The sequence below is a fragment of the Bison bison genome, unplaced genomic scaffold, assembly GCF_000754665.1.
Source record: "Bison bison bison isolate TAMUID 2011002044 unplaced genomic scaffold, Bison_UMD1.0 scf7180017864340, whole genome shotgun sequence".
Lineage (NCBI taxonomy): Eukaryota > Metazoa > Chordata > Mammalia > Artiodactyla > Bovidae > Bison > Bison bison.
The window spans coordinates 109,578-109,965 of NW_011494912.1; positions in this window are offsets into that span (position 1 = coordinate 109,578).

Consider the following 388-nt stretch of genomic DNA (forward strand, 5'->3'; position numbering starts at 1 on the left):
ACCTTCCAGAGTCCTGGCCCCCCGTGCCGTGCTGATGGCAGTCCTTAAGTTCCAGGTGGAGGCTGTTTGCCGCCCCCGCGGCGGCAGTTAACGGCGTGTCTGGGGGATGCTCGGTCTCTGGGCAGGCAGGGCAGAACAGCCCGTTCCAGCCGGGGCCCCTCACAGCCGAGGCCGGCCGTATGCTCTCTGGCTCCCTCTTGAGGACACAGGCGGAAAAGCTGGCACATAGGCACCTTGGCGCCCAGGTGACCAGGGAAGCATCCTCCCAGGTCATCTCAGGGGTGGGAGTCCAGCAAAGTCCAAGGCCACCGGCTGGAAGGTTTGGGGTGGTGATCTTGGGCTGTAAATGGGCATCTGGGCAGAGGCAACCTGGGGGAAACTGAGTCCC